Genomic DNA, 11355 nt, shown 5'->3' on the forward strand with positions numbered 1-11355 from the left:
TGCTGGACTAACAACTCGGAAATATCTCTGGTAGAAAATATAGGGAAGAGCTGAATGCTACACACCCAGCTTCTTCTTTAAAAAAATGGATTTATTCATTTTATGTGTGAATTTGCCTGCGTGTATGTTTGTATACCACATATATGCCTGGTGCCCATGGAGGTCAAAAGAGGGCATCAGATCCCCTGGGACTGGAGTTACGGATGTAATATTGTAAGCCACCGTGTGGGTCCTGGGTCCTCTACAAGAGCAAGGAGTGTTCTGAACCACTGAACCATCTCTCCAGCCCTCACTTGGATTCTTTAGAAAAATAAAGGCATCCAGTCAAAGTTTGTTACCTGGGATTGGGGTTCAGGTATAGCCGAGATGGGGAGGGTGCTCTCTATCTGTGAGGGCCTCCCTCCCTTCCAGACCTCCAAAGCTTGCCAATCTTTCTTCCCTAGCTTGCTTCACAATGCCACAACTCTCCTAGGCTGAACGGTTCTCTCTCCTGCCAAAGCCACAGTTCAGAGGCAGATGACCGGACAGGAAGCAGCCAGCTTCACTGACACCTTAGGGCTGGGGGGGGGGGGTGAAGGTGGGGGGGTCACTGCCTCCAGCTCTTCCTTCTGCCCTGGGATTGGTTGCTCTCAGTCAGTATATGCAGTGACAATACTGGCCCAGATGTGAGCGCGCACTCCTGCTTGGATTTATAAGATGCTAGACCTATAGAGCCCCGAGTCAGTGACTCACAGAAAATCCTAGAGACCTGTTGAAACCATACCCGCTGCGGCAAAATTCCCTGGGGAACCTTGAGAAGATGTGGCCAGTCCTGGGACTCTGCTGAGCATCCTGCTCCTTCTGCCCAGCTAGCTTCCCCCCCCCCCCCAGGCCTGCAGCCCACCCCAGGGCACTTCTCTCTCTCTCCAACTGCCTTCCTCCTGCCTCCCCTCCCCCCCGATGGGCCTCCCCAGCCTTCATCCTAGTGTCGATGCTCATCACCATTCTTCCTCCAACAAGTGCGGTCCCTGAGGTTGTCCTCTAACCCAGAAGTAACATTCTGCCATCTGCCTCCTGGCTCCCAGTGGCCCTTTCTGTATTCTCTGCTTCCTTGTTACTAGAACATTCCTCACTATCTAAGCCATTGCTTTGCCTGCCCCAGTTCAACTTTGCATTGTTTACATGTGTACATATGCATGCACACTCATACACACACACACACACACACACACACACACACACACACACACTGCTCACATGCTTTTCTCTTGCCAGGGACTCCTGAGTCTTGTCTCCCAGATCCATCCCTAGACCTGCCCAGGCCAGCCTAGAAGAGGACCTGGGTCCCTTCTAAACAACAGCCTCTCATCCACACCTGATTCTCCTGCAGTGCTGTCTGGGCCCCAGAGCATATCCCACACCATGGAGTATAAGTCTGGTTTCTTCCGGAACTACATTGGAAGAAGTGCTGGTTACCCTGTTCTTCCACCAGTCCCCTACCGTCACCAGACTCAGAAGCACCAGCTTCCTCTCTCTGAACTATCATTCTACTATGACCATAGTGACAACCTGAGCACTGTGACACCTCAGTGTGTGTACCAGCAACTTCAAATGTTGTTTTATCATACTGCCCAAAGGCTCAGAAAGGCTTAGAAACTCTCTCAAGGTTACCCAGGCAGGGACTGGCTCAGGAAGGACTCGAACCCAAGTCTGTAAGAAACCAGATGTCCTGGTCATCCATGGCTCAGGCTGCATTTCATACATTGCACACTGACGAACAGTAAACGTGTTTGCAAAAGTGAGCCTGCCTAAGAAAGGGGAATTTGAGGGGTTCACGGGGAAATTGGCTTAAAATGGGGTGTGAGGGTTCCCGGGGCCCTGAGCACAGAGCTGAGGGATACCCCTCAAAGCCACACAGTTCTGATGGCTACTTGGAGATGCCTGGTTCTGGGAGGTCTGGAGCTTAGGGAGGGAGCTGCTGAGTACCTAGTTCTACGTTTCCATGTTCTCATCTCTCTTAGTCACATTTCTGTTACTGTGATCAAACACCCTGACTAAAGCAAGGAAAGGGAGAGTTTATTTCACCTCACAGCCCAAGATGCAACCCACAAGGTCAGGGTGTGCCCATGGACCTCCAGACACAGTTGGGGTAACACTTCCCAGGGCCTGCATGGCAGATGGGGTAATGTCTGTGAAACACAGGGAGACAACTTTTAGTATTGCTTTGTTTACTCCCACCAGGCGGTAGGATAGACTTTTTTTTTTTAAAGGAATAAGTGAGCACATTAAAAAAATTGCCTTCATACTAGATAGCAAGCACTCGGCTCCAACTCTATCTCCAGTCTGACCGCTTTGCCACTGTGTCCTTGACACGTTAGCCATTCTGATAGCTGGCTGCTTGGTCAGACTCTGAGCTGAGGGGAAGAACTCTACCAACCTTGACACACAATGCTCAACAGTCTGGTGATTGTTCTAAAGGGACCTGTTTGATCCCTAGAATTTACGATACAAAGCCAGGCATGGTGGTGTCTTCCTGTAATCCAAAATCTGGGAGACAGAGAAGACAGAGTATCCTAAAATCATAGGTCAGCTAGTGTAGCCTAAGCAGTGAACCCCAGAACTCAGTAACAGAGACTATATCTAGAACATACAAACAACAATAACAATAAAAAGACAAAGGTGGATTGCTCTTTAGTAATGTCACCAAAGTTGACCTCTAGTGATCACACACACACACACATACACACACACACACACACACACACACACACACACACACACGGGATAGCATAGGGACTCAGGTTTTCCATGTTCAAGGCTCCCTACCCAAGCCAACCTGGTAGTCAGTGGCTGCTTTAAAACCATGGCTATGGGCGCTGGGCAGTGGTGGCTCATGCCTTTAATCTCAGCACTCAGGAGGCAGAGAGGCAGGCGAATCTCTAGAGTTTGAGGCCAGCCTGGTGTACAAAGCTGCACAGAGAAACTCTGTCTCGAAAAACAAAACAACAACAAAAAACCAAACCAAACAAAAAACAAACAAACAAACAAACAAAAAACAAACAAAAACCATCACTGTGGGGTTATGGGGAGTCACTGCTGAATTTGATGCCTACCTCTTGCTCTTCTGGTTACAACTGAGGCGTATATGATAGATAAAACCGTTATTGAGTCTCACCCTCAGACACGCCTTCTGCTTTTTCTGTGTTGTGTTAAAGGTACCTATCTGCCTGGCACTATTTAGGTACTTTCTTAGCCTGTGTATGTTTGAAGATTCAAACCATATCTTCCAGCTCTGACACTGGAAAGGGACATCATGGACTCAAATCCAGGACAGCTCACGAGAGTTTCCAGTGTCTTCTTCCACTCAGGCTGTTGTGGAATGGTAAGGTTCAGAATTCTGCTGGCAAATCTATTTTCTGTTCTGTGTGTGCAAGCAATGATGAGGCCATAAGACCAGTAGAAGCCTACTTAACACCTCTATCAGGCCCCTCCCATTGGACACCATTCTAGAATCAGAATAATTCTGTAGTTCCCGAACGAAATGAGCTGTTACAGACCTGTTGTGGTTCCGATTATCACCACCAGATGGCACTCCCTGACTCACTGCTGCATAGCTTCTTGGCTAAAACGTTTCTGCACTCAGGGATGCGCCGTTTTCTTCCTCTTCTCGCCGGCCTAAGTTATAGCTTCTACAGAGAGACCCTAGAGCAGGATCTTTTGACCAGGGCAAGAGATAATCTGAAAGAATAAGAACTAGAAAATTAACTATACAGGTACCAAAAAACGGGAATTAGGGTGTCTTTCCCACACTCCTGTAATGTCAGTTCTTGGGCAGCTGAGGCAGGAAGACCTCAAGTTTCAGGCTAGTGGGAGTTATACAGAAAACCAACTATTGGGAATGTAGGTCAGAGGTAGAGTGATTGCTGACCACTCAAAAAACCCTAGGTCAGCTCCCAGAACCAAAGGGGAGGAGAGGAGACAAAGAAAATTCGGCTCTAGTGATAACCCCAGATGGAAGACACCAGAACAGTGTGTGTGTGTGTGTGTGTGTGTGTGTGTGTGTGTGTGTGTGTACGCGCGCACTTTAGTATTTTGCACAGATGATAGCGGCCCTGCCATGAAGGGAAGAGGTACACACAGCACTAGCATGTCTAAAAGTATTTGTTGTGAATACTCAAGTGTGCTGATGCCCTGAACCTACCTGTATTCTATTTTGTGTGGCATGTGATCCACATATGTGAATTCTATGCAGGGACTCGTCGGGTCGAAGGAGCAGATCCTCGGCTGTGGACACTAGCGTGTGCATCCATGTGCTCTCTGGGCTCAGGCAAGGCCATTTCCCTCTCTTCCCTGTATAGTCTAAACACAAAGTCCTTCCAGACTGTGGCTCTCCCTCGCAGATATCCCATGCGCCTCTGTCCTAGGCTAACCATGCTTTCAGGGAAATTGTTTATTTCTTCAATTAGAACAAGACAGACCCTGGGCGGCTGCAAGCTGGAAATAACCACATTTTTTATCACTCTGACACTCAAGAAACCATAAACCCCACGTGGGGTCTCAGCTGCCCTGACTCTTCCCTGCCCTGAACTAAAAGGTTCTCTTCCATAGGGCTCCCCTGCTCCAATTCCCCAGACTGGGAGATCTGACATTCGCTCTGTAGCCAAACCACCCTGAAAGTGGTGTGTGTGTGGGGGGGGGGGCGGTCTTAAAATTCCCCTGAATCTTTTTCTGCTTCCAGGTGGGATCCAAGAAGAAAGCCAGGAAATCAAAGAAACCTGATTTTTTTTTTTTCATCTCATCTCTTAGACAATGTCCTAACCTCTCTGGGCCTCAGATTTCTCCACAATCAAATGAATCACCAACCTGCTGTGGTTCCAGATATTCTGACACTGTGGGCTCTGAGGCCCTTTGGTTAAGTACAGAAGCAGCTTGTGGAAGAAATAGAAGCTTGTTAAGAGTCGCTGTCCCTAGCCCTCCAAGGCGTCTGCTTTTCCTATACTAGTGCTCTGCAATGGACAAAGACAGAGAGGGTGTGGCGATGCCAGTACCTCTGCTTTCTGCTACTGTCCCCTCCCCACAAACAGCCAGGAGGGGCTGGGGCGAGCTGCCTCCCAGCACTATAAGATAACAGAGGACCAACTGTGGGTTGAAGGACCCTTTCCACAGGGGTCACATATCAGATGTTGTGTCTATCAGATATTTATAATATGGTTCATAACAGTAGCAAAATTATAGTTATGAAGTAGTAACAATAATGATTTTATGGTTGGGGGTTGTTGCAACATGAGGAAGGTTGAGATTGCTGTCCTAGAGGATTCAACAAGCAAGTGCACGCACATATTAAATAAATAAATAAATACAAGAACAATGGAGAGACTGCTTACTTTAAAAGTGCAGAATTTTGGCTTCTTATGAAAAATGGAAAGACCTGGTAAAACTCAGCACATGTTCACGCAAGGCAAAGTTGGCAATGCCGTAGGGCAGAGGGTTCCGACCTCCGATGTCCCCCCAAGTCTCAGTCCAGCTGGTTTCAGCTCTCATGTGGGTTCTCTGTGTCTACACAGAATGATCATTATAGCTTTAGCCACTACCACTCGGGGATGCTGGATTTCCTCGTAGGACCTTCCCACCTGGACAGAACTGGAAAGAGGCAGTCTGGTGGGCAGCACTCTGGAAAAGGCGCCCTCATGACCCTTCCAGCCAGAGCCCATAATTCACAGCTGCGGTTCCCTGCATGCTGATTTCTGGTTTAAAAAATACTGCTGGGTAAACAGTGAGGGAGCCGGAGCTGTTCCCACACCACATAAATCGCTGGCTTGCTGTCCTACCCGTTTAACTGTCCCCCACATAATGGCTCTGTTGCCCGGAAAGAAAGAGTTGGAAAGGGAGGCCCAGCAAAGGGAGTGGCCAGTATCCCAGGCTCCTGCTGGGGCCTGTGGCCCCTCCTCCTTCAGTGCTTCCTGCCCGGGTACTGCCAGGGTCCTCACCCTCTGCACCTGGGCCACCTTTGCTCTGCCCTCCTCGCCACCCTTGGCTTCTCTTGCTTTCCTGGGACTACTCAAAAACCAAAGCCAGAGCCTTTCCCATGTGAAACAGGAGTCTGGTCTTTACAAAGATGGGAAGATTAAGAAGAAAAAGAAAAGTACCCAGTTAAATTTGAATTTCAGATACATACCAGTTTTCTGGGTTTTTTGTTTATTTGTTTGCTTGTTTGTTTTTATTTTTGTTGTTGTTTTTTCTCCTTAAGTCTAAACATGTCCCAAGTATTTGATGACACACTGAATGGGGGTGTTTTGTATTCTACTTGGCATTCATCTTACCCCTGTTCCTCAAGGACAGTTCTGGTGGGGACAAAGAAGGAAGGCTTATTGGGGTCCCCACCCCCCACCGTGGGACTCTACATGACCAAGTGCATAGGTCCGCTCAATGGAACAAGATGCCAAGGTTTAACAAGACTTCCAGAAAAGCTTCTTCCAGTGGGCAGAGATGCAAAGAGGGTACCAGTCTTGCCCCTTGTCCCTTCTGAGTTCCTTGGGGAACTCAGAATATAACACGAGTGTGAACAGCCATCTGTGTGTATAAAACACAGGTCCAGAGGAAGATTAAGGCAGAAAGATACAGGGATGGAGAGATGGCTCGGTGGCTAAGAGCACTTTTTGCTCTCACAGAAGACCTGAGTTTGGCCCCCAGCTCCAGCATGGTGGTTCACAACTATCTGTAATTCTAGTTCCAGGAGATTTGATGCCTTCTTTTGACCTCTGCAAGCACCAAGCACACATATGGTACATAGACACACATGCAGGTAAAACAAACAAACAAACCTCAAAAAGACACAGTGCTGGGTCACTGAGACTAAGAGGTGTTGCTAAAACAGCCTGGATTGTCACCTGAGGATTTGGCTTATAGGCAAGGCAATCAGTCATCTTTGTGTCTGCCCCTTCAGTAATCTGAGTTTTCCAGATTTCTAGTCCTAACCACAGCCATGCCTAACACACTCAGATTGGTTCTGTCTCCATCTCTTAGCGTCCTGCTTGGGAACTGGACATGGAGGCACATGCCTTTAGTTCCAGCACTCGAGAGTCAGAGGCAAGAGGATGTCTGAGAGTTTGAAGCCAGCCTGGTCATCACAGTGAACTTCAAGGCAATCAGGGATACATAGTGAGACCCTGTCTGGCTGAGGGATGGATGGGCAGGTGGCCTGCCCAGAATGTGCTGGTTTGTGTGATTGGCATGCTCTCACGAGGGAGTGGATGCTAACGGTCATGCTGTCCCCTTGATGCAGGAGATGAGAAGAAAGGAAGACATTCCTTACCCTGGAATCGCATGGTAGCCTCTCACAAGAAGATAGGCAGGAACCCTAGCATATTCCCCAACCACTCCCGGGCTTTCTGCCCAATCAGAAGCTGTTGTTTCCAGAATCCAGAAACCCCATTACAGGGAAAGCAAGCCTTAAACTAAAGCCAGTGTCCAAACATAGCTTGGGATTTTGACTCATCCAGTGATCATTCCATCTAAGACATTTCTACAGCCATCTCATCTATTTCTCTTATCAGAGGAGAGGAAGAATTTCTTAGTAACCTTTGGAGCTGTTGTAACTAAGGCAGAGACTAAGACCAGTCATTGTCTACTCTTTCTTGGAAAAGCCAGGTGCCCACATCCGGGCGTGTCTTACTTTCACTCTCTCGGGAAGCACACCCCCCCAGTGCTCTCAGGTATGACTTTCTTCCTCTTCAGTCTAAAGTTAAAAAAAAAAAATTGTTAATAAAACCCATGGCTCCCAACTCTGCTTCACAAACTGGCTAGTCCTGAAATTCCTTTCAGTATCAAACTGCCATATGGCCCAAGCCAATCTCTAAAACATTAGGAGAGTTCCTCACATTGCTTAGGGTGACAGTGGGGACAGCGCCTCTGCCTGTCACCACTGACACCCTCTCATGAGGTGCTTTGGTATTTTACACCTGGCATGTCCTTACATCTGGCAACAACAATCTTAGTTTTATCATAGGGTGTATTGTGGTTTGAATAAGAATGACTTCCACGGGCTCCTGTTTGGATGCTTGGTCATGAGGGAGAGGCACAGTTTGAAAGGATTAAGAGGATTAAGAGGCGTGGCCTTGTTGGAGAAAGTGTGTCGCTGGGGTTAGGCTTTGAAGGCTCAAAAACCCATGACAGCCCCAGTCTGTCTCTCAGTCATCGGATCAGGATGTAGCTCTCAGCTACTTCTCCCGCACCATGTTCCCTGAAACTGTAAGGAAGTCCCCAATTAAGTGCTTTCTTTAATAAGAGTTGCCTTGGCCATGGTGTCTCTTCACAGCAATAGAACAGTGAAAGAGGAGATGCCACTATCATGTATAGGGCTGTCACAAAAGTTTGCATAAGTGACCCCATTTTGAAACTCAACAAGGAGGAAATTTATTTCCATTTTACAGAAAGGAAAAATGAGGCTCATGCGATCAAATGAGTTGCTTGGTGCCATTCAACTAATTAATGGCAGAGCTGGGATTCAAACCCACACCCTCCTGATTCCCCAAACCATGCTTATATTGTATGTGTTGCATAGCCAGAGATGAAGGAATTTGTGGGCTGGAGAAATGACTCAGTAGGTACAGTGCTTATCTTGCAAGCACAAAGCATTGAGTTTGGCTCCAGAACCCATGTAAAAAGCTGAGTGTGGCGGTGAGTGCTCCACATCCAGCCACTGGGAAGGAAGGGACAAAGGGATCCCTGGGGCTTGTTGACCAGTCTTCTTAGCTGAAGTACTGAGCTCCGGTCAGTGAGACCTGGTTCAAAAAACAAGTTGGTACCCTGAGGAATGACATTAGAGGTTGGTTTCCACATGCACACACATTTACACCACACACACACAGAGAGGGGGGGCTAAGGTGGGCATCTCTCGATCTAATGGGGATTCTACATAGTTAAGGAAAGAAGAGGCCCATGCTTTCCATATGCCTTTGCCTTCTCTGCCAGCCTACACTTGCCTGAGGTATCAGCTCTTTTACGTTCATACAGCCCTCCGAGGCCAGTGCTATCAATGTCATTTCACAACTGAGAAACACAGAGCTCAGGGATGGCAAGAATAGATTCCCTAAATAGGGACTTCCTACTGATCTTCAGCATCTCCAGACACAGGTGGCTGAGGTGGCCAGCTCAGAAACAGGCCTGTCTGGTCCAGGAGTGCCTGTTTGTCATGAGCAATGGAGGATATTCTCAGCATTCTGAGGAATGGCTCAGGTGCCACCCAGCTGGATGACCTCCAGGGTCCTTGGGACCTCCCCAGATTTTTGTCATCTCTCCCTCTCTCTCTCTCTCTCTCTCTCTCTCTCTCTCTCTCTCTCTCTCTCTCTCTCTCAGCTACCTCCAGCAACACCAGAAGCCAGGGCCCCTCCCTTCTGGGCCACTCCCCTTGGCTGCAGCCAAGAGCTTTCTCTGCAAGCAAACGCGGTCACCTCCATCTATCTTTGTTCCCTGGCCCCACAGGGCCTTGACAGGGAGCTGCTGACTTTGAGGAGGTTAAAGGTGCAGTGCCCAGCCTTCATCTGACAAATGGGTTGCTGCAGGAGGGGGCTGCTGTTATTTTTTCCTGGCCTCAGAAGAGGGGCCTGTCAGGAAGATGTAGAGGTGGTGGCCTTGTGGTGCCCCCCAGGGGAGCTGACAGACATCAGCAGCTGCTGGGGCACGGGGTGCCAGGTCCTGTGTTCCCAGCACAGAGCATCCTGCTGTGCACCCACCCTATGCCCTTCCTGACCTCTCCACCTACCCCACCATAACCCAGTGCCCACCCTTTCCCAGGGCAAAGGGCCAAGGGGGCCTCCCTGGGATGGAGACCCTGAGCCAGATGTGAGAAGGACAGCCCAACAGGGATCTTGTTACAGCCTGACAGGTCAGGCCCCCAGGGCTTCCTAAGGAGCTGACAGCCCCATCTTCCTTCTGGCCTGCCCCTCCTGTGTGCTCCCTCCAACACCATGGCCTCACAAGGGCTGTTCCTATGGAAACCTCTCTGCGCCTTCTCCTGCCCACACCTTCTCCCTTTAGAATCACCAGGTTAACAAGGAGTAGACATAGGAGCCTCCATCGTCTCTTGCCCACTCTGCCTTTCACAAAAACAGTTTTATTCAAAATTCCAGGTGACCCAGCCTGGGGCACACAACTCCAATCTCAGCACTTAGAATGCTGAGACAGATGGGCTGTGACTTCGAGGCCAGCCTGGGCTACCAAGTGAATTCCAGGTTAGCCTGGGCTATATAATGAAACCCTTTCTCAAAAACAAAATACAGGTCAGGGAGAAGGGCTCAGTGTGTAATGTGGGTTCCCAGCACTAAAGGAAAAATCTGGGCTCTGAGGTACCAGTACAGGCCATGGCATGGGGGCAGAGATGGGTCAGTTCTAAGGAATTTCTGGCCACCAGCCTAGCCAAATAAATGGTAAGCTCCAGGTTCAGTGAGAGACCTTGTCTCAAAAAAGAAAAGGAAAAACAGAGAGAGAGGGAGGGAGAGAGAGAGAGAGAGAGAGGCAGAGACAGGCAGATCTCTGTGCATTTGAGGCCAGCCTGGTCTACAGAAAAAGTTTAAGAACAGCCAGGGTTATAAGGTGAGACCCTGTCTCAAAAACGAATTTTTAAAAAAGGTATAGAGCAATCAAAAAAGACACCTGGACTTTATATGCACACACAAATATCACACACACTCACACACACACTCACATACACACACACTCACACACACACACACACACACACACACACACACACACACACACACACCACTTACAAACAAGGTGATTTGGGAAAGTAAAATTCCCAGGCAGGTTGACAGGTACAGCCAGTGCTTCCTTGCAACGTGGCCTGGTACAAGTTTCTCAGTCTCTCCATGCTTCATTCCCAGAAATGTCAGATGGTTAGAAGCGGGCTTGCTGTTGAGGGGGCTGCTGCAGATGGGGGCATGGAGAGGACACACTGCCCTGTGAGTATGGGGCTAAATCGCCTGATGAGGCCCAGAGAGGTGAGGTGTGCTGTCACGGGGATTAACTGGGGACCTGTATTCACCTAGTACCCGCTGCCCCTGTCTGGGAGTCCTGTGTCTGAGACCAGCCCACAGAGTTCACACCACACGGGCTTTCTGCTGCTCTGAGCCAGTGGAAATCTCTATGGAAATGATGTCACACCTCTGGAGATTGAGAAGCTAGTGAGGCATTCCCACAGTGTGGACCAGCAGTTCTCAATCTATGGGTTTCAACCCCTTTGGAGGTCAAATGACCCTTTCACAGGGGTCACCTGAGACTATCAGAAATCATGAATGTTTACCTTATGATTTATAACAGTAGCAAAAGTACAGGCATGAAGTAGCAACAAAAATGATTTTATGGCTGGGGTCACCG

The sequence above is a fragment of the Phodopus roborovskii genome, unplaced genomic scaffold (assembly GCF_943737965.1).
Source record: "Phodopus roborovskii unplaced genomic scaffold, PHOROB, whole genome shotgun sequence".
NCBI lineage: Eukaryota > Metazoa > Chordata > Mammalia > Rodentia > Cricetidae > Phodopus > Phodopus roborovskii.